This window comes from Mesoplodon bidens, assembly GCF_964165515.1.
Source record: "Mesoplodon bidens genome assembly, chromosome: 15".
In the NCBI taxonomy this organism is placed as follows: domain Eukaryota; kingdom Metazoa; phylum Chordata; class Mammalia; order Artiodactyla; family Ziphiidae; genus Mesoplodon; species Mesoplodon bidens.
In genome coordinates, this window is record NC_138171.1 from 12,115,621 (window position 1) to 12,136,072 (window position 20,452).

Here is a 20,452-nt window from a genome sequence, read left to right on the forward strand (position 1 = left end):
ACTGAGAGGGGGAAAGGTGTGGCTACGTGGGTTTTTTGGAGGGTGGGGCAAGGGCTGCAGTTTGAAATATAGTTGAGTTAGGGAAGGTCTTGCTCTAGTTGCACAAGCAAAGCCCTGCGGTTGTCTGCGGAAGAGCAGCCCCGCCGAGCTGCGTGGGCGGTGGCCTTGAGGTGCTAGCTTGCCTGGGGGACCCGCGGAACAGCAAGGAAGCTGCGGTGGCCAGCGCAGAGTGAGTGAGGCAGACAGTGGAAGGAGATGCCGGCAAAGGGGCGAGGAGAGGTGCAAATCATTGCGAGCAGGGGAGGACAGACTGACGCTGTAAATGTTTTAGGCCTCACAGTCTCTATAGCAACCACTCAGCTCCGCCCGCCCTGTAGCTTGTAGCGCTGAAGCAGCCATAGACAATACATAAACCCGTGGGAGCGGCAGTGTTCCAGTAATACTTTGTTTACAAAAACAGGCAGTGGACAGGATCTGGCCTCCAACGTTTGCTGACTCCTGATTTAGAGCCTTGTAAGCCGTTGTCCAGAGTTTACTCTGAGAGAGATGAGAATTCGTTGGAGGGTTTTGAAGAGGGAGGAGTGAGACCATTTGACTTCTGTTTTAAAAGGATGCTGCTGGCTGCCTGGTTGAGAATGACCGTGAAGGGAGTGAGGGTGAAAGTGGAGTTACCACTAACCAGGACAGGACGACTACAGGTGGAGCAGGTTTGTGGGCAGGAAGGACCATGATTTGGCTTTTGACCAGTCAAGTTTGGGAGGACTGTTGGACATCCAAGTGGAGATGTGGAGGATGCAGTTGGTATACAGACAGGGTGTCTGGGGAGAGGTCCAAGCTGGACTTACAAACCTGGGGGTCGTCGTCAGCATAGATGTGGTACGTAAAGTCCCGAGACTGGATGAGAGAAGCAGGAGAGCAGCGGTAGCTTCGTCTGCACTGTTTTGGCACTTTGGGAGTGTTGATCCTTTTGACTCTTAAGTGGATTTTATTTATTTATTTTAATTTTAATAAAAAGATTTTTTTTGGTGAGGTGTAGTTGATTTACAAATATCATGTAGGTATCAGGTGTACAGCACAGTGATTCATTTATACATGTATGTATATACTTTTTGAAATTCTTTTCTTGTATAATATTGAGTATAGTTCCCTGTGGTATACAGTAGGTCCTTGTTGGTTATCTTAAATGGATTTTAAATACAGAACTTATATGCCCCTTTGGTTAGGTTTATTATTATTTATCACCTGTAATTTTATCGTTATAATTCTAGTTTTTACATACAGCTTTTTAAAAATGGTGGTAACATAAGCAAACTTAAAATTTCCCATTGTAACCACTTTAAGTATACAATCTAGTGGCATTAAGTACCTTCACAATATTGTGCAACCATCACCACTGTCCATATCCAGAACCTTTTCATCATCCCAAACAGAAACTACACTCCTGAAACAACAACTCCCCAGTTCCCCTTTCTCCTGGCCTTTGGTCATCACATTTCTACTTTCTGTTTCTATGAATTTTCCTGTTCTAGGTACCGCATGTGAGTGGAATCATACAATATTTGTGCTTTTGTGTCTGATTTAGCATGTTTTCAAGATTCATCCATGTTACAGCATGTCAGTGCTTTTATTACTTTTTAAAACTTCTTTGAATAATTAATATCTCTTATACTGAGTCTTATTTCTAAGAGGAGTTCTTTGCTACAGAGCAACCTCAATAACCCAGCCTCGTGTCCCCAAATACTCATGGTCTGTGTGTCTGGAAAGCTTTAAGAGTTTGTGAAGTGCCTCTTCAGCCCATGCAGCCTTCTTTCTTACTTGTGCAGCTAGTGAAACAATGGCGATGATAGGATTGAGGACCCGGATGACTTACACTCTGGCCTACATGACTTGATGGATTTTCTGATATTATATGGCATGTTTAATCAAAGGATAAGCTTGTCTCATTTGGAATAGATAGAAAACCTGAAAAAGTGGCAGCTTAAAGGCAGCGACCAAGTCAGAATAGATTCCTTCTGGTAATGGGCGGAGAGGTGTTTGGGGGAGTGTAATTTTAAGCTGGCTCATTTGACAAATTGCTGAGCTTGGGGGCAAGTCCTGTAAGTTTGCCTCTCCCTTCAAAGCAATTACAGTGTTATTTGCCATATCTCCTAAATAACATCTTCACTCTGCTTGATAGCAGCAGTGTTTATGGCAGTGAGTGCATTGAGGAAAAATCTGGCTCTCCTTTGGACTTGGGGATTGAGTCTGCTGCAAGCTTAGCTGACATGTGAACAAGGTGATGTTTGTTTAATCAACATTCGGTCTCATAGGCAAGACTCAGTGATGTTCCTGCCTGGAGTGAGAGAATTACTAAGGATAGAAAGAAAATTAATGTTCAGCTTCACTTCGGGACTGGCAATTGCAGAAAAACCTTTGTTAGTTAAAAAAAATAATAAATTAACAAAATTGGAGGCAAGAAGTCTTTTTCAAGACGCAGTCCCCGTTTAGTCATTACCAGTGGACCTTTCAGGTCATTTCCCATAGTTCACTGAGCCATCCCAGCAGTGCTGAAAACAGTCAGCTGTGATGAGAGTTGAAAAGGAAGATCAAAGTATCCATTGTTCTCTCCTTTTGAATTGTGGTTGGCTTTGGGTCTTGGCCCTAGGTTTTATTTCTTAAAAAATAAATTTATTTATTTATTTATTTATTTTTGGCTGCGTTGGGTCTTCGTTGCTGTGCATGGGCTTTCTCTAGTTGCGGCGAGCTGGGGGCTACCCTTTGTTGCAGTGCACGGGCTTCTCATTGCGGTGGCTTCTCTTGTTGTGGAGCACGGGTTCTAGGCGCGCGGGCTTCAGTAGTTGTGGCATGCGAGCTCAGTAGTTGTGGCTCACGGGCTCTACAGTGCAGGCTCAGTAGTTGTGGCGCATGGGCTTAGTTGCTCCATGGTATGTGGGATCTTCCCGGACCAGGGCAGATTCTTAATCACTGCGCCACCAGGGAAGTCCCCTAGGTTTTAAATTTTTTCTTTTTTCTTTTTTTATGTCATCACCTAGTGGGCAAGGGATGAAATTAGTGTGTCTGGGAGGTTGGAGGGGACTCTGCTTTGGGTTCCAGGAACCCTGAGAACTTTCCATTTTTGCCCCTGTTAGCAGTAACAGTGTCTGTGTTGAAGTATTTTTGGAGGCCAAGGGTTTCCAAGGTCTTAGTAGCAAGCTTAGTGGGAGCTTTTAAGCCAGGTCAGAGCAATGATTAACTCCCAGGTTGTTTTTCTTTCTCTTTTTTTTAAAATAAATATTTATTTAATTTACTTATTTATTACTTTTGGCTGCGTTGGGTCTTCATTGCTGCACGTGGGCTTTCTCTAGTTGTGGCCAGCAGGGGCTACTCTTCGTTGCAGTGCGAGGGCTTCTCATTGCAGTGACTTCTCTTGTTGTGGAGCACGGGCTCTAGGCATGCAGGCTTCAGTAGTTGCGGCATGCGGGCTCAGTAGTTGTGGCTCGCGGGCTCTAGAGCACAGGCTCAGTAGTTGTGGAGCGAAGCCCTGTTTTTCTATAAAATGGAAATAATAATACTTACTTCATCAAAATTAAATGAAACCCCTTGTCTCTTAATTTTCTTCTCTATCAAGGCTTGTGCTAGGACGAAGTTTGAGAGGAGTGTGTCCTTGTTACACTGTTATATCTGTCTCACTTTGCCCTTCCAAAGACCTGGTGAGCTCCTGGATGGCTTCCAGGGCTCAGCGATTATGTATCTTATCAAGTATACATTGGTAGGCATTTTTCAAGACCTCGTGGCCAGCTGATTATAAGTCTTGCCCTTCAGAGGTAGTGCCCGCCTATACCAGAGGGTGTATCCACTTAAGGACTCCTGGCTGGTGTCTAGCTTGTAGCTACAATAGGAAGGCATTTGCATTCTTTGAACAGTAGGTGAATAACTCAGGAAAGGGCCTAAACTCTTGTCCAGCCAAATTATTACCCACCTGTCCTGGGCTATAAATAATGCTATGATATGCATTTAATCCTATTTGAGTCCCAGGGTTGGTTCTGCTTTTCTGTCTTGCTTCCCTTGGGCTGTCTCTGGGAAATTAGTAACCAAGTTGACCTTCATCTTCTAATTTAGCCCAGGAGCCCTAGGCTGTATCTGATTGGCATCTGAGGAGGGGTGAGATCTAGGCTCTCTTCCAGTGTCATCTGATTCTCTACCTTGCCATTCTCTGCTCTGAAGAAATAAAATTTGTTTACTCTGAGTCCTAAGATGGAAAATGTCTTTAGAGCATATGCTAACATTTGATTTAAAAGATATTTCACCTACCACATTAGCCAAATCTATATGTAATTTTGGAGAGTATGACTCTTGTATTGTGTTCTGGTTATATTTAATTTTTGTTTTATCTGTTCAGCTGCATCATAAAAAAAGCAGTTTCAACACTTTTCCTCTGCAGAGAATTCCACTTCAGAAATCAGATAAAGATCAAATAGAATTTAAAAAGCCTGACTTTAACATAATCAACCAAGGGTTTGCACCTAGCATTTGGGATTAGAGATTTGTGTGTTTACAGTCTAAATGGTGTAAAAGGGAATTTTAAAAAAATAGAAATAATAGTACACTTTAGCCAGTGTTGAAGTTTCAGTGGATTAAAGAATCGTGCTGTCCTGGAAATGCTGCTTTGGGGAAACTGGAGTGGAGGTGTGGTGCTGAGGGGGTGGGGGGAGGTCGGTAGAAGGAGATGGTGAGCATTTTACCCTATCCAGGGTCTAAGGTGTGATCTTAGGGCCAGACTTTGGGGAGGGAGATTACTTTGAGACTTCTCATACTCTGGGTGAACTTGTACTTGAGTGTGGATCATCTTTGCATGATAGGTGGTGAGGCTGTGGTCATCCTTGAAGCCTTGTGCTTCCCTTTCTAGCCCACGCTCCCTGACTGACATCAGAAAGCGGTAGCGCTTTCTGGCTAATACTTTTAAGGTTCTTCTAGAAAAGATTGCAGAAATGCCTCCAGGAACAAAGAAGTCATCAACACTGTAGCACCTTTTAAGAGCTAGGCACACACACCTCATAGGCTGGTTTTAGGATACCCGAGTCCCATAATTAGGATGATGATGGCTTTCATGTTGTAGAGGAACACAGAAGTAACTCTTTGTTTCTCAGGTGGACTCCCCTTCCTTACTCACCAGAAAGCAGCAGCAGCTAGTCCTCTTAAACACAGAGAACGAATGTCATTGAACCTTATTCTTTTAAAGAGTGAAAACTATTGTTGTGTAGAGATGGGCCAGGACAGGCCGTTCACCGTCTTCTGTGCCTTGTGCCTCCCCTGCCTTCAGCTGGCTTCCTACTAGTTTTATGTGTGCCAGCTCTAGTCCTAGTACCAGGAGGCCTTCACAGACTTCACAGCCACTGCACAACTGCCAAGTGCAAAAAGTGTGCCCATAAGAGCAGCAGGGCTCTTTAAAGCAGGAAGAGGTCGACTGGCAGGTACATTTGCACTGGGTCTTGAAGGGACTCATTCAGCCTTCTTTCCCTTTCTCTCTCTTTTTGGTTGGGGTGAAGAATGAGGTTGGCACAGTCTTCAATTAATAGTTTAACTTCATCTCCGCTTTCATTACTGCTCCCAGCATAAATTATTTAGCACAAACGCAGGCATAATCTCCTAAAATTACTTAGTATTAGTGTCCTGCTGTGAGCATCATTTTCTTGTGTTGTGCTCTAACCACAAATTAGCAAAAGACACTTCAAGACAGGCTTCTGTGGATCCACTTAGAGGGGTCATGTGGGTAGAAGGTTACAGTTGGTGCTGCCTGATCTTTCTTTTTTTTTGTCTTTTAGGTGAATTTTTCTATTATTCTTATGTACTTCACAGCTCTCCTAGAACAGTTTTTTTTTTTTAACTCACTTTTTAACCTGATAATCTTTCAGTTCCTTAAAAATTAGCCAGTGACCCCATCAGTAGACTGAGTCATTTTATGAGCAGGGATCCAGAAAGTGCCAGGCTTTGTTTGGGGAGCTAGAGTTGGGGTGGGGGGGAGAGGCAGTAATAAAACTCCACCCAGAAGACTCCGGGCCTACAGTTGAGTTCAAGAACTAGGTTTGTTTTAGGGTGGCCTCAGAGTACAGCAACCCTACTCTAAAGATGAGTCACTCACCCACCCCTTTAATGATTTGCTCGATCGTCGAAGTAAAGTCTAGAGCTGAAAATTTTGCTTCTCTTTAATAGTGATCTGATTGTGAAAAGCACAGATGGCCACTGACAGTTTATGAATGTTACGCGTTTGCTGATTTTATTTTATTTTATTTTTGAATATTTATTTATTTGGCTGCATTAGTTCTTAGTTGAGGCACGTGGGATCTTCTGTTGTGGCGCACGGGCTTCTCTCTAGTTGTGGTGCACAGGCTTAGTTGCCTCACAGCCTGTGGGATCTTAGTTCCCCGACCAGGGATCGAACCCGTGTCCCCTGCATTGGAAGGCGGATTCTTAACCACTGGACCATCAGGAAGTCCCGGCATTTGCTGATTTTAAAAATAACTGTGAGAAGGGAAAACCAAGGTGAGAAGAGAGACTAAAAATCAAATGGCCGCGTTAGATTGTGGATTGTCAGCAAAAGACAAAAAACAAAATCTGGGCAATACTAAATTTGCTCAGGTAGTTATTTCTTATAGTTCAGGTTTTCCTCCCTGTACACTGAGCCCCTAGTACATTCATCGCAATCGGTTATTGGTCAGAGGCACCTGCTGACAAACCCACAGGGTCGTAAGCAACTTGGAACGCCTGGAGGGCAGAGTTGCTGGGCGTGGTGAGAAATGTGAATTGGCCTCTGCTACGATTCTTATCCCTTGATAAACTTACTTCCTCTGGCAGTCTTGTTAATACTTAAAAATAAAGTGCTAAATCTATTACAAAGGACCGTAATTTAATTTTTTGACATTTCAGTGCTGTATGGTTGCCAGCAGAGGGTCAGTGTCCTAAGGTCTTTGGACATACTGTAGTGTTTTTGATTGTGGGGTGTGCAGGCCTAGGAATTGTCTTTTGTCTGATAATAAATCCAACCCCAGGAATTAGCCATTTTTCTTTTGGCCAACCTACAACTGTAATTGAAGAGATCTGCAAACAGGCCAACCTAAGGAATATGTGAAGGGAGAGGGAGGCACAGCGGGGTTTGGTCTTCGCTGGAATCTTTTCTCCTCCCCTCCCTTTTCATCCCAAGCACATGCTTCTTCTGTGATAGTTGATTTCTTCTGGGAAGCTTTCCTTGTTTTTGTGCCTTTAAGGTCCAGGCAGTAGGAACGGAGTTGTCTGGGGTCCTGGAGAACTGCTGATGTCCATTGTGGGCTGGCATTGGGGAGTGGCAAGATCTGAAATTGCAGAGACTGGGGACAGGTTTTATGGACTCAAAAGTCATGCTAAGCACGAGGAATTTGAACTTGACCTTGAAGGTGGTAGAAAGCCATTCAAAGATTAAGTGAGGGAGCAAGAAGATTTATTTATAATTTCTCTTCAGCTTTCCTGAGGAAAAGAGTAAATGCAACTTTTGTTTCCAAAAAGAAAGTAAAGAATTAGGGACGGGGGCATAGAATAGCCACTGAGGGGCTTCCCTGGTGACACTGTGGTTAAGAATCCTCCTGCCAATGCAGGGGACACGGGTTTGATCCCTGGTCCGGGAAGATCCCACATGCTGCAGAGCAGCTAAGCCCACGTGCCACAACTACTGAAGCCCGCACGCCTAGAGCCCGTGCTCCGCAACAAGAGAAGCCACTGCAATGAGAAGCCCGCTCACCGCAACTAGAGTTGCGGTGAGAAAGAGAAAGCCCGTGCGCAGCAACGAAGATCCAACTCAGCCAAAAATAAATTAATTAATTAAATTCAAAAAAGAATAGCCACTGAATGCTTTAAGTTTTTATGTGACCATCACTAAGGGTATTTACTCCCTGTATTATAATTTTTGACCCACTTACAGAATTCTTAGTATAGCATTAGTATACTTTAATTTAGATTTAGTTGGCTGTTGAGATACATCCAAAATCAGACTTCGCCCCCAAATTTTTATTATGAAAAAATGCAGACATACAGAAAAGTTAACGGAATAGCACAGTGAACATATTACCCTCCATCTAGAGTCAACAGTTATTACCACTTCGCTTTATTTATTTTAACTCTGGCTTTCTTTTTTCTTTTTCCTCTGAGCCATGTACAATTAAATTGTAAGTAGACATCAAGTTTTTGTTTGCTTGTTTGTTTTGCCATGCCGTGCGGCTTGCGGGATCTTAGTTCCTGGATGGAACCTGCGCCCTTGGCAGTGAAAGTGTGGCATGCTAACCATTGGACTGCCAGGGAATTCCCAGCATCAAGATATTTAACTCTAAATACCTCAGCAGGCATCTCTTTAAAAAATAAGGATATTCTCCTGTATAACCACAATACTATTATTGCAACTAATAAAATTAACAGTACTTTCATAATATCTTCTAATTTCCAGTCCATATCCAAATTTCCCCAGTGGTGCTGAAAATGTTACTTATAGCTTTCCTCCCCCCAACTCACATTATTATATCATTATATTTGATTAAGTCTTTTTGGTCTCAGTCTGTAGCTGCCTGCCCGGTCCTCCAACCCCCCAGTAACTTTCTGAAGAGTCCAGGCCAATTGTTTCATAGACTGTCCTACAATCTGGAATTGCCTGGTTTGAGTTTGATGTCTTCCTTAATCCCCTGTATTTTTTGTAAACCAGAGATCTAAAATCTTGATTAGATGTAGGTTAAAAGTTTTTTGGCAGGAATTCTCTTGAAGGTAATGTTACCTTGTTTTAATGTTAGCAATGCCCAGTTTGATCCCTTGGTCAAGGATGCCTGTCTGATCTCCCCATTGTAAATGTGTACTTTGCCCTTTGCAATCAAGTAATCTGTGGGAAGAATTTGTTTTTAATGTTCCAGAGTAGTCTTATAAGTTTTGAACACGATTTACACTTTACAGCATTCCCTTGTAGAGTAGGTTGGCCCTTCTGTTTCTGTGGACTTGGTGGGCCTTGCATTGCTGTAACATGTGAGCATCACTTAGCTGAAGAAAGAAGAGTTATCGTCTGATGATTCTGGGTCAAGTGAAAGACAAAGCGATATCATAGATGACAGCAAATGAGTGGCTCAGAAGACCCCTTTCTAGGACTACAGTTTGATGTTTGCTAAAGACAAGCCATCTGGTCTGGAGGGAGGGTTTCATACCCACAGGGTGTTAAGGGAAGACCTTGTTTTGCTGAGTGTTTATGCCTCAGAGTCAAGACATTTTCAAGTGCTTTCTTCAGTAATTTTTGTCTTTCTGCAGAAATCATGGCTCTGATTTCATGTGTTTGACAATTGGGTTGCTAATTTCAGCTAGAATGATGCCTTCTGGAAACACTTAAGTTCCTAAAGAGTAGATAACCCTATTAGTCTGTTACAATCTTCTAGGGTAAAAATAATATGATTATCATATATTATCCCCATAGGACATGGAGAATAATCTCCTTTCCAAAAGAGGATCAGGAGGGAGAGACCAAAGAGCTGTCTATGGAAAAAGACTTTGGGATCGTGGGATGGATGGAAAAAACGTGCTTGATGAAGTTATAACTAGAAGCACCAGAAGTTTTAGGATAATTATGAATCATTTGGGGGTAGGCGAAAGTAGAATAATGGTTTGGGGTTGGGGAAATTATTTGGGTCTGGAGCAGTAAAGAGGGGGGAATCCTTAAGAAGGCAAAAGCTTGGTTGTGTTTTTGTGTCCCTCCCCCATATAAAAATGTATGATCATTGTTTAAAAAAATGAAACCATCATTATTTTAAAAAATGAAAAGAAAAAGACCATGTCCTAAGGCAGCATTCCTAGAGTTTGTTCCTAGATATTAAATAGGTGCTGTGAAAAAGGCATTCTTAGTAATGCTGGAAACTTTGAAATTTTGGATCAACTCAATCAGATTTGGTTACTGCAAGAATTTCCACTGCTGGAACAGAGACTCTCTTTATCATACAAGGGTTTTTCTGACTGTCAGGGAAATGCTGCCTTGTAACAACAAAGGAACTACAGAAGACCCATAATTCTACTGAGCAGAAATGACACTGTGAACTTCTTGATGTACAATTTCCAAAATTGTTTTATACATGTATTTTCCTCTGTGTCTTTTACTTTAACACAAATGTGATGTCCTGTGTACATTGTTACACAATATGATTTCTTTTCATGAAGTAATGATTGCTTAGTTTTCTATGGTATGACTCTGCCACAGTTTTTTCCTCTAGTCCTTTTGTTGCTCATTTAGGTAGGTTTGTGTTTTGCTTCTATAAATAATACTGAGATAAACATCCTTGGACATACTTTGTATTTGTCAAGTTATTTCTTTAGGATGAATACCTGAAAGTGGGTTTAAAGAGTGTGAACATTTCACTGTGACATAGTACATCACCAGGTTGCTCTCTATGGGTTATATCAATTTATGTTCCCTTCAACAAGGTAGGAGACACCTATTCCGCCACATCCTCACCAACTTTCATTATTGTCAGTCTTTTGAATCCTTTAGACAAGCAACTTTTAGCCTGATCCTAAAATCTTATGTTATATGTTTGCAAAGGGATAGAAGGAACTGAGTTGTAGGCAGATAGCATTTCAGAGTTAAAGAAATTCAGATCTTTACTATAGAATTGTTTTCTTTTAAATCATCATGAAAATGCAATTTTTCAACATGGTCAGAGAGGAAGAGAGGAAATACAGGGAATTAGAAGCCCTGTGTGGACCCATGTTCCCTCTAGATCACTCCAGTGTGTATGGAGAAGGCAGTGGCTCTGGGAATGTGCTTTCCCATCTCATTCAGGCTCCACTCCCAGCTTTATCATGAAGAGGGCTAAAGCGCCGTTGTTCCGGAAAGGAAGGCTGACAGTGTCAGGACAGCCAAGCCCTACTCCCTATGGAAAAGAAGGAGCGAGAAGGTAGACCAATGTAAGTCTGAGGTGTTTGTGAGTCAGTTTTTCCCAAATGAAGAGAGGAGAAGACAGTGAGTTTATAATTGTGGGATTTTGAGCTGAAAGAGACTTTGCGGTCTAGTGATTCTCAAGATCCAAAGGGAAGGGAGAAGAATCAGAATTTACAGGGGTTTGTGTGATTTGCAAAAGCACATTCAGTATTATATAAGTTTATGTCTTGAAGATATTCAGTGTAAATATAAACATTTTTATTTGCAGAAGATCTCCTATGTATATCAGTGATGAGGGTCAGGCTTGGTAGAAAAGGATAAGGAAACTGTATCCATTTCAGCAATGCCATCGTACAGATGGGGTGGTTGAGGTCTGGAGAGGACCACGGAGCCAGCCAGGGACGGGACTCGAACCAATACCGTCGGCCTACTGTGTCTAGGAATTTACCCTCTACCTTTTTCCCTTAGAATATGAGGGGTTTCTTCTCCTTCCCCTCATGTCTGTTGTTTGTGCAGTGTAGATACTCTACTTGCAAGAGAGAAAACGAGAATACCTTGTCCATGCGTAAATTCTTGGTTTCTGTAGGCAGTTCTGGTCTAAGAAGCTCTCCTGGCCTTCAAGGTAGGGAGGACTTCAGGAGCATGTGGCAGCCATTATTGGCAACCTTTCTTGAACAGAATGTGGCTGTGGAGATAGTTCAAGTGTGGCAGCTGCACACTTTATACACCCACCTACCCCCTCTCCCATTAGCCTGACAAGCAAAGAACGGAATTGTGAATATCTTGTTTATAAATGTCATGTTAGATAAATTCAGTCTGGCTGGAGGAATCCTTTATTTTTCCCTACTGTATATTAACAACAACAACAGAAAGCTGTTACAGGGAAAATTGGAAAAACAGAAGAAGGAAAAAAGTCAATTCATATCACTGTTACCCCCTACCATCTAAGCATATTAGTAAATTTGCTTCTAGTCATTTTTTGCCTTATGCATGTGCTTATTCTTTAGCAACAATTACCATAATATAACAGAACTTTTTTTCATATTGTTAAGAGTATGATAGTCTATGCTAGGTGTTCCACACTTATTCTGTTTATAAGGTTTCATGGCTTTTGCTTTTAAAGTTGTATAAGATTCTACCAGGAATATGTATTACTGTTAACCTATCTGTTCTTTAATTGTTGCTTTTGAGTTGTTTTCCAAGTTTTTGTTTTTCGGAATAATTTAATTAAAAACTTCATGCATAGAATGTCCTCATATTTAGGATAATTTCCTTGAAATTGTTAGATCAGAGGATACGAGTATTTTTATGGCTCTTTGTTGAATTTGCAAATAGTTTTCCCAAAAGGTTATACTTTACGCTTCCACCAGAAAAGTTAGTCAAGTATCAGTTTCACTATGCTGTCTTCTGGCTTATAGAATCTTTCTTGTATGGTTGCAGAAAAACCAGTCTACTTCTCATTTGAGAAAACAAGGCTCACCTCCACCAAATGGCCATAACAGCATGCTGTGTGCTGAGCTGTAATTCAGTAATTTAATAAGTAGCTAAGTGTCTACTGTTTATCAGATATTGTAGATGAGAAAAAAGAGTAAGACAGTCTGTACTCGTGAAGTTTACAGCCTGCTGGAAGAGATAGGCTCACATTTATAGGGGTCATGGTAAGAGTTTATGTATCAGCTGGGAAAGAGTCAAGACAGTTCTAATCTTGGGGGTGGGATGATATCAGGAAAAGCCATGAAAAGAGCCATTAAAGCTTAGTATAAACAGGTGTCACCAGAGAGCATTCGTACAGAGGAGTGTGAAAATTGTCACACAGTTGCTCCAGAACGTTAAAATAGATGTGCCGAAGGGTGTAAATTTATTGTCAAAAAATCCCTTGCGTCTTAAAAAAGAACCCAAACAGCTTTCTTTTTTTCTTCAGTGTTTGTCACCGTGTACGCACACCTTGGATCTTCATCTCTCTCTGTATAGTATGAGTATCCAACGTTTTAAGTAGATCTGAAATGCAAAAATTCGTGATTCATACTAAAGCTTCAAACTGATAACATTTTTTATTTTATTATTTTTTTTTGCGGTACGCGGGCCTCCCACTGTTGTGGCCTCTCCCGTTGCGGAGCACAGGCTCCGGACGCGCAGGCTCCGCGGCCATGGCTCACGGGCCCAGCCGCTCCGCGGCATGTGGGATCTTCCGTGGTGATGACAGCTGTGGGTTCACAGGACTCCTGGGCATCCAGAACCTGGGAGATGATAGGACATATTTATTAAAAACCTGGACTCTGGAGACAAAGACCTGTTGGGAAATCTTGGCTCCAAATAGTCAAGTTACTTATCCAAACCTCAGTCCCCTCATCTACAAAATGAGAGTAATAACCTACCTCTCGGTTTATTGTGAGGATGAAATGGGATAACGCAGAAGGTATTTAGAAAGGCACTGGCACGTAGGGGACTCAAGAAATGCATTGCTTTTTACAGGAATCTGTCTCTTTATAAGCAGAATAAGTGGATTCATTCTTTACAGAACACCTATTGTGCGGAGCAGTGAACACTGATCATCTCTGATCTGGGGAGTAGAGATCAGTTATTTTTCAGGTTCTGGTATTGCTCCGAAAATATTGGTCCAAAAAAGCCGTGCAGGTTTTGCAGATATTCTAGCATGGCAGAAATCAAACTTCAACATTCCTTTGACATATTCTGTTCTTTGTTTCCCCTTGATTTTTATTATATCTCATTGGTGTATTTTATATATGGGGGCAGGAAGAGAGAGTGAGCAGCCTTCCTGTTTTCTTCTATTTATTCCTTTTCTACTTCTGTTTCCTTTATATGCTCTCCCTTTCCCCATCCTTTATTTTATTTTGAAATCATATGAACGTGAATGGGGTATAATCCTTGGTCCATCGATTTGTTCCATTGTTTTCCTGGAATGTACTTGACCCTGTTAGAAATCATACATTGTTTGGCCTGTAGGGGGTGTTCAGAACAAAGATACCAGATGTGAGTCAATCCCGGGAAAGAACACCTAGTCTGATGGGCCCACTGAAGGCCAGGCCTGCCTTTGCCCTCCCCTGCCCCAGCTCTCCCCGGCTGTGTATCAGTAGTACCGGCTTTATATCTTGATGCCTTTCACTCCATCTGCTTGCTCCAAGATTTGGCAGACAGGGCATTCCTCCTGCTGCTTCATGTAGAGCGAAAATACAGTCTTTGGTAAGATTTGGCACCCAGCTTGTAGTAAGCAAATGGGATTCTACGTACAGCACCTTACTCAGTTCATCCAAAGAAATTTCTCCCTTTAAGGAACTTAGGTCTGGATACTAAAAAGCTCAGACTTTTATCTGGAGCCCTGAATTTGAGTAGGGGTGTATTCACTTGTTTTGATTGATTGCTACTAGTTGGCCCACCTGAAATCTGGTCCTGGACTGTTTCTTCCATGTCACGCCCCTAAGTATAGCACATAAAGCCCTTTGTGTTCCTGCTCCCCTCTGCTTTTCTAACTCCATCCCCACCCCACCGCGTCCTCGCATTTTGGCCATACATACCCTTCATTCCAGCCATACCCGACTGCTTTTAGTTCCTCACATGTATTTTCTCCCTTTGTGCCCCTTCATTTGCTCTTCCCTTTCCTATTTCAGCGCTCTTCTTTCAAGACCATATCCTAGAGTCACCTCTTCTTGAGAGTATTTTCTGATCCCCCGCGTCACTATATGAGTTACAGCCGCTCTCCTGTGCCCCCTTACAGACAGCACTGGCTACAGTTTCCTTGTCTGGCTCTTTGACTGAAGATAGTGACAAGGACTGTATCTTATTTATAATTATCATTTTATTCACAGAGTGAGGGGCAGTTCCTGGCACACAGTAGGTGTATAATGAATGTTTACCTGGTTTGCCTTTCCCCTGTTTCTTCCTCTAAAAATATGTGTATAAAATTTCACCTTATGTCTTGAACAGCCAGCATAACACACACACGTGCGTGCGCACACACACACACACACATACACACACTATTGCTCTTTGCTTTTTTCCAGTTAACGATATATCCTGGAAATTAGTTAATAGATTTTCCTCATTCTTTTTTTTTTTTTTTTTTTTTGGTAAACGTTATGGAAGTATAGCGTACATATTAGAATGTGCACAAGTAAGTGAGCAGCTTGATGGCTTTTTCCAAAATGAATATACCTATGAGACCAGTATCCAGGTCAAGAAATAAAAGTTGACCAGAAACCCCCTTTCCAACCCTCCTCCCCTGCCCCACAGATAACTCTTCCCTGGCTTCTGACACTACAGATTAGTCGTGCCTCTTCTGGGGCCCTGTGTACATTGAATTACACCATCTGTGCCCTTTGGTGTCTTTGTTCCATGTGATGTCTGAGACTCATCCATGTGGTTGCATATAGTTGCTCTTTGTCTCTTCTGGTTGCTGTATAGTTTTCCAAGATTCAAACAGGCTACACATTTTTAATCTGTTCTACTATAGTTGGGTTCTTTCCAGGTTGGGGCTATTATGAATGGTTCCTCATTCTTTTGTGTAGCCTCATGGTACTCCATCCATGTGGATGTACAGTAATTTATTCAACCAGTCTCCTTTGGGTGACATTTAGTTTTTTCCCCAGTGTTTTCCTATTACAAATAATATTGCACAAGGTTTTGAATAAACTTGTGCGTTATATTAAGGAACATTAAAAAACCAAACAACTTCATGAGGAGTGAGAGTACCAGAGAACATTTTTAGGGAAAAGCTAATCTATTTGGCAGCTCTGCTCAGTTGGTGAAAAGGAATTGCTGAACTTTTCTTAAGAGCAGGTTCGTGCAATGAAGCTGGTTAACTCAAAGCATTTTGAGTTCCTCTCATAAAGGGGAGAGAAAGGCTTGAAATCTCATATCCACGCCTTCTTGGGCACAGCTGAGTTTAGAGGTCTCCACTGTTCATTGTCCTGACTTAGATACTGATTTATTCAAGTGTTCATTGTGCATCTTGTGTGTTCCAGACACAGTGTTCTAGCCACCAGGGGCATAGATCCTTGCCCTCACAGAGCTCACATTCTAGAGGGTGATAACAAGACAAATAAGAAAAGGTGTAATAGGAAAATAAAGCCGGGAGTGTCTGGGTGTTGGTGTTAAGACAGATTTTAGACAGTGGTCAGGAAAGGAATGGCTTTCTTTTTCTACTTCTTAATGCTGTTTTAGCTTACCAAGCCAGATGGAACAAACATTAAGGATACACATGTTTAGGTTAAAACAAATCGTGAACTCTTAAGTATATAGAATCTTCTAATTGTCATTTCCTCCTGGGTTCAGTTGTGTCAAATGATTCTACTCCTAATCGGGAATGTCAGATTTCATTATCTAGTGAGGAATTTTTTATGAGTGAGAGTCATTTATTAATGTGTGTGTTCAAGTGAAAATCGTGTTACTTGATTCATAGGGATATGGAGGCTGACTGGAATTCTGATGGAGAGAGGAGAGGATGCCTTCCTGTTAGGAGGCCCGGTGCGTTGCTCCCGGAAACTCTCCAGTTAAAGCCATGGCCCAAGGCTGCTTATATTGGCATCGGGATGGAAATTTCCAATTATGTAAACCTGAATGGGGCTTATTTTTCTCAGCTAAGTTATGATCCTAAGAGATGCCTCAATCTAGAAACAGGGGCTGGATAATAATTACCATTTCTCGTGAAAGTGTAAAAAAGCTACTGGTAAGCCTGAATTTGTAGTAAATGTTATTTTAGCATTTATCACACTGCGTTATACCTTCTTATTTAATTGTGTACCTTATTCTGTGTTGTCCTGCTCATCCTTGGCCCACAGTGGCCTAGTACTGTGTGTAAAAAAATAAAAAGCACACACAGGAGGGCTTCCCTGGTGGCGCAGTGGTTGAGAGTCCGCCTGCCAATGCAGGGGACACGGGTTCGTGCCCCAGTCTGGGAAGATCCCACATGCCTCGGAGCGGCTGGGCCCGTGAGCCATGGCCGCGGAGCCTGTGTGTCCGGAGCCTGTGCTCCGCAGCGGGAGAGGCCACAACAGTGAGAGGCCCGTGTACCGCAAAAAAAAAAAAAAAAAAAGCACACAGGAAAGTAGGGGCTCAGTAGGTACTTGTTGACACAATTAAGGATTTAACAACCATGTGCCAATTTAAATTTTTTTTTTTTTTTTTTTTTTTGCGGTATGCGGGCCTCTCACTGCTGTGGCCCCTCCCGTTGCGGAGCACAGGCTCCGGACGCGCAGGCTCAGCGGCCATGGCTCACGGGCCCAGCCGCTCCGCGGCATGTGGGATCTTCCCGGACCGGGGCACGAACCCGTGTCCCCTGCATCGGCAGGCAGACTCTCAACCACTGCGCCACCAGGGAAGCCCCTTAAATTTTTTTTATATCTATGATTCAGCTACGGTTGATCAGGAACACATTATTGGAAAGTACCATTTTCCAAAGAAATGTTCATCAAAGTGGTATGGAACGCCTAACCTCACCTCTCTGTTTTTGACTTCACTAACTATGTGACCTTGGGTAAATGACTTCTGGAGGACTTGACATCTTTATCTTAAATAGGAAATCAAGATGATATCTACTTCACAAAGATGTGAGTTTTAAATGAGATCATCTAGATTGAAAGCAGCGCACATATACACTTCCTAGTTTAGGCCAGAACCATGGGCTAGATTTAGTAACAAGACTTTTAATAGGGACACTTGTAAGGTCCTACAGTTTGGTCTCTGTAACCAGCTGCATGAGCACAGAACAGAGGAAGTGTAGCTTAGCAGCTAAAAAGATTGAGTATTTTGCCTCTAGCAAGCTTAGTGTGAATCAGTAATACGGTGTGACTGCTCTTTACCAACAACACTCAGCAATTATCGATTGGTCATCTACCATGTAATGGAAGTTTTAAATTCTGTTAACAAAAATACCCAAAACAGAATTCCCCAAAGTGAGTTCTGCAGAGGATCACTTGATGCTACTAGTTATATTATGTGGGGGCTGGTAGTTCTGCTTGTTTCCGGGCCCATCACACTGCACCTGGACCACTGTCAGCATGGGCAGCGCTCTTTGTCAAAGTGTAGACCACTGGGCGGGTATTCAGAGGAGAGCAGCCAGGATGGAGAGGGGAGGTGTGGTGATGGTAAGGGCAGGGGGGCTCACAGAGGAAGTGGGGCTGTCTAGCATGGGGTTGCAGGAGGTGAGGGTGGGGGGAGGTTGAAAATGCCTGTCTTCCAATATCTGAAGTGTGGGAAAGGGACTTCACTGTTCTGTCAAGGGGCAGGATGAGAACCAGTGGGTAAAAGTGGCTGGAAAACATTTTGGACCCAACCCAAAATAGAATTTTCTTTGAAGATGGCTTTATTTCACTTACTGACTCTGTGTTCTTGGAAGGCATAGTTTTTGGGTGGTGTATGAGGAGGTATTGAAAAGTGTCCTTTAAAATCCCGTCCAACCCTGAGTCTGTGAATTTGTGATTATTTTCTTTTGTTTGGCAAAATTTGCGTCTTCAGCCTTGTGCTAATTCCTGTGGGTAATTAGAAAAAGCATTGGTAATACGTGGTTTGTGCCAATTTGTTAATTGAATGACAAGACTGACACACGAGACAGTTGTTAGCAAACTAAGACAAAATGTAAACAAAAGGCAAAATTTTGACAGTCTTTAACAGTACCACAGAAATTCTAGAAGGGGAAGACTGGAGAATTATATAGACTGGGGTTTGAAGGATTAATGAGATTTGGACGGCAGAAAGGAGAGCAGAAGCATTGCAGGTCAACAGAAGCCCAGGCATGCAGGCAAAAGACGTAGAAGACTTTTGAGAAGGAGCAGTATGGCTAAATCTGTAATTCAGAAAGATCCACCTGGCAGCTTTGTGTAGGAGATAGACTTGAGAGCTGTCTCCTTAAGAGCAATCATTTAAGTCATGTGGGTGTGTGAAATCTTTGAGGGACAGGTTGTGGCTAGAATATGGATGAGCAAGTTCTTAAGCTCAGTGGTTAGAGTATAGGTACACCTAGTTCAAATCCATCCCTCAGTGACCTTGGTGAAGCAAGGTGGAGAAACTGAAGCCTAGAAGTTGACTCTAAGTTGGATAGTATTACTTGCCTCTTAGGTTATGAGGATTAAATGAGATAAAGAATTAGGTAATTAAGTGCTCAATAAATGTTACTCACTATTATTTATTAGGTAGCTGAAGTCTCCCTAGAGCCTTGGCTCTGGAAATGTGGTCCTCTGACCAGCCACACTGGTATCATCTGTGAGCTTGTTACAAGTGCAAATTCATGGGCCCCACCCAGACTTACTGAATCAGGGCCTCTGGGGGTGGGAGGCGTAGAAGCAGGCTTCAGAAAGCTCTCCAGGCAGTAGGCCGGGAAAGGTTTGAGAACTGCCCTAGAGGAATCCTACAGAACTAAGAAAGGGAGGGAATTTTTAAAAGAGGGGCTAACAACAGTGCCCTTTACAGTGTAGAAGATAAAAAGCTCAGAGAAGATGAAATTCGGGAGAAAAGAGGTGGTGTATTTTTTGCAGTGCTGACAGCTTTACACACAATGTTCAATAAATATTTGTTTCTATATTATTGAAGACATCTGGTTTAATAGTATGTTGAGGATAGAAGGAAGGTTTAATATGATATGTATAATATACATAAGTCTACGTGATTAAAAAAAATAGTACCGAACCACATTAGAAATACGATATTGGAAGAAGTTTAAATCTTAAGCTTAACTACCTACCTACCTACCTACCTACTATGACCCGGCACAGTGCTCTCTGCTGTAAATAGAAAATGAGATGCTACTGTTGTTTTCAGAGGCTTCACAGCATGGTGCTTTCTTTAAGGATTTGAAGCTAATTTTTTTTCCTGTAACTTTTTCTTGCTACACAGAGTAAACACTGTATCTGATCTATTCTCAGCCAGTGCCAGGAGTTAAGCATGCAGTTGTCTTCCAGTCACAGCCGGGCCTAATCTGAAACTGCTCCCTCATTTCTAAAAGCATTCTGAACATTGATTTCTTCTGTTAATTATTTTACGGCTCTGGATTTATCTTAGAGATGATTAGAAATCTTTGGAAAGAGTTTATGTCCCCGTTTAATGTGGGCCACCTGATGTTTTCCACATTGAGAGTTGTGCCATTTGATTTGTCCCTGTCCCCACCCCATCACAAGCACCACACACAATAGCTTGAAATAAAGTAAATAGACTTCTAAGCTTCATCCATTTAGTCGTTATTTACTGCCCATTATGTGCAGGACACTGTGATAATAATGATGAGACATGTCCGCAAAATAGGTCTTGCTGAAGCACCAGGACCGCCCAAGGCTGTGTGTATTGAGTCTGGAGGAGTGGCCCAGCCTCTCTGTTGCATACCTGCCTGGGGCCTGGTTAGAGGTCAGTCAAAGTGTTCAGATGATCCCTAGCACACGCCAGAGTTTAGACTTATAAATGTGCCACCCCTGAGATCGCTTTCCAAAGATGACGATGATTGGGCAGTTAATATGTTAAGAATATGGTTTTTCTTGTTTTGCTTTGTTTTTATTGAGATATAACTTGCATATAACATCATTTTAGTTTCAGGTGCACAACATAATG

The 20,452-nt window shown here is 42.2% G+C and overlaps 1 protein-coding gene across 1 annotated transcript in view; it reads left to right on the forward strand.

Moving 5' to 3' along the window:
- The window catches only part of B4GALT5 (beta-1,4-galactosyltransferase 5), an 80,190-nt gene that overhangs the window by 37,221 nt on the left and 22,517 nt on the right, over positions 1-20,452 (forward strand). The gene's annotated exons all lie outside the window — the stretch shown is intronic.